General features: G+C 46.4%; 1 pseudogene; it reads right to left on the bottom strand.

The window, feature by feature from the left end:
* Nucleotides 1-449: 449 nt before the first annotated feature.
* On the bottom strand, nucleotides 450-2,283 carry LOC115626250 (annotated as a pseudogene).
* Nucleotides 2,284-3,144: the final 861 nt, after the last annotated feature.

Here is a 3,144-nt window from a genome sequence, read left to right as displayed (position 1 = left end):
TTGCGTTACGTAATTGGCTGAAATTTAGAGTACGGCTCATACCGTTATAGAGTTGTCCGATTGTGGCCGACACTCTGGTGTAAAACTATTTCCAAATTGTACAAAATCCGTGCAATTTATATATATAAATCGTTAGGTGTATAATTTTATATTCATACGCATACAAATATGAGTCTTTCGTTGGAGAAATTAAAGAGAACTTAGGATAAAATTAAATGTACTATTTACACGAAGACGCGCCCCGGTATTACCAAAGAACCTACAAATTAGATTTGGCAAATGCAATATACATATAACGAAGAGTACATAGGCTACAGGGGGGAGGTGGGAGGTGGACATAACTTGAACTATCTAGGGTAATGGGAATTCGAGAAACGTGTAGATGAGTAAAGTGGACTATGCGCGCACTTTTCAAGTGAGCGCTGATTATATCCTCTAGGGTCTAGAGTCTAGACATAGCGCGTGATTTGGGAATAAAAGTCCGAGAGGCAGGCCTGTAGCTGCGCAAAGGTGGGACGCTCCCCGGGTAAGAGGGCCCAGCAATAGGCCATTATGGTAAAGCTGCAATGAAAGAAAGCACAGAAACGAAGTGTCGGAGTAGAGGTTAGTTGGAGGGAGAGGCTGCGATCGCTGATACTTACAGCTCATCGGGACAATTGAAAGGCTGTGCCAGACGATACCCATCCTTGAGGTAATGCTCCATTTCGAAGGGATCCACCTCAGCATAGGGCTGCTTAGCCGAGGTGCAGAGCTCCCACATGAGTACACCAAAGGCCCACGAGTCACTGGCCTCGGAGAACAGCTTGTGCTGCAAGGCCTCCAGAGACATCCATTTGATGGGTCTATTCTCGCTATCGCCCAAACAATTGTAGTCGGCGGGGAATAGATCGCGCGAGAGCGAGCTATCAGAGAGTTTGACGCGCAACTGATTGTCGATGCTGTAAGAAAATTGAACAAATATCGATGTAGGACTTGCTAGGAATACTGTAATTCTAACTATATGAGAGTTGTTTTAGATTGGAGATAGATTTTTGAGGGAAGACTTAATAATCGCCTAATAATTGGTTTGAAAATATCAGTTAAGTGTTAATGTGGAGTCTCTCCCTTGATACTTACATGCAATTTCTAGTTGCAATATCCTTGTGAACCACTCCATGACTATGCAAATGACCGAGTGCCATGGATAGCTGTGAGGCCATCATCACAATTTGTATGGTGGTTATGGTGCGGGCACAGGCCGGATCCAAGAGGAATAGTTTCAGATTGCGAGTATTATTCACCGCTGGGTATAGTACAAAAGGTGTGGTGTGATCCTCAATGGAGACGCCCAGCACAGAGAGAATGCCCGGGTGAGACGCGCCGTACAACAACATGCCTTCCTGCAGCAGCAATAGGACTTGCATTTGGCTGGCATGTTGGGCCACCGTCTTGACCAGCACATCCTGGTTATCATTGTAGGTGCCACGGTAGACACGTCCAAAGGTGCCTTCTGCAGCAGACTGGACAAACGCACCCGACAACGCTCTACGGTCAGTTCAGAGATGCGACGTTGAAGCTCCTCCGGCTGTTGCTGCTGCCTCCACTGGCACCTTTCGGGGCAGAGACGAGGCATGCACCGGCGCTATAATCGAGGGAGTCATGTACGCTGCCGAACCCATGGAAGACTGGCAGGGTGGGTGGGTATTCAGGCGCTGGAAGCTCGAGGTGCGCATCGGCTGACCGCCGTGTTGATGAAGCTGTCGCTTCGCCGCAGCACCACGCACGCACAATAACCGACCAATAGCAGAATGCTAACCGTGGCCAAAGCGAAGGACACGCCCACCACTAGGGTAATGAGTCCAGTGGGCGGTGGGGACCGTTTCCAGCAAACAACGGATCATCCAGATCATCGCCCGGCTGCTCAACCTCGCCACTCTCGCTGAGCAGACAAATCTTCTTGCGTCGAAACACCAAATGGGTGACATTGTTGAGAGCACGATTCAGTATGACCTCCACGCTAATGGTAACATCCACTTCCGCCGCCCGCACACCGCTGCATTTGAGGGCTAAGGCCAGGTTTGGATGTACGTGGGCATCTCACCAATTTGCGTGACATTCATGGCCGGACGCGGCAATACCTCTTGATCCGAACTGACCACATTAATGCTGTAGGGCAGGGGACGACCGCCAGCGATTGCCAGGTGAAGCTAATGTCACGTACATTCGCCGGCACTGCACAATGAAGTTCAGGGCATAGTTATTGATGAGGCCCTCGCGCACCATAATAGACCTCTGCCGAAACGCCTGCAAAATGAATGAATGAGAAGGAAGAATAAAATGGATTAGTGTTATGTTTCAGTGTTCGGTAACTTTTATAGAGTAGTGGTGAAGTCAAGTGATATTTTTTATCATGCAATATACTATCCTTACTATACTCAAGTCTGTCTAAACCCAATCATAACTCGAGTCAGGCTAGATCGGTTTAAAGTTGATCAAATTCCCTGAGATCGTGTATGAAAAGGGTTTCATTTGAGTAGTTCTTGCTTATGTTTTTATTAAACCGAAACGACTGATGGTTCTCTTTCGATTTGTTGGGAACTATTTATACTACTACACATACTATACGTGTATCTATTCATATCTGCTGCGTTTTTTCTTTCATTTAGTAATTTTATTCTCTGAGAAGAGGAGCTCACCTAACCATGGCATGTTGCGGACTATCCCTACCTACTCAATTCTGCTGTCCTAAGCATAACTTGGCTTTGGCTCGAGCAATTGAAATCGGCCTAAGCTGCTTCAGCTCGTTTCTAAGCATGCTTTCATTTAATATGAGAAGTCATAGTCTTTGCATGCTTCACCAACACCACCACCACCACCGCCAGAATTTTATGACGCTTCTCTGACACCATTATGCACCACAACTCATTACACGGCTTGTTTACTTATAAATATACAGTGTATCTCGGGTTGTATGTATGCAGATGCACTCAATTCCTCGACATTCATTTCCATATTCGACTTGAAGTTTATTTGCTCGCTTGCTGCGCAGACAGTCGTCGCGGCCTCTGCTACATTGTATAAAAAAACATGCGAACGCGCTCGAGTTTAGGGAATTCCTAGGAACTATTTTGAGTTAATCTACCAGTTGAAAATCTATAACAAAAA

Source organism: Scaptodrosophila lebanonensis, unplaced genomic scaffold, assembly GCF_003285725.1.
Source record: "Scaptodrosophila lebanonensis strain 11010-0011.00,11010-0021.00 unplaced genomic scaffold, SlebRS2 tig00000082-arrow-arrow-pilon, whole genome shotgun sequence".
Taxonomy (NCBI): domain Eukaryota; kingdom Metazoa; phylum Arthropoda; class Insecta; order Diptera; family Drosophilidae; genus Scaptodrosophila; species Scaptodrosophila lebanonensis.
This window is presented reverse-complemented; position numbering and strand designations above follow the sequence as displayed.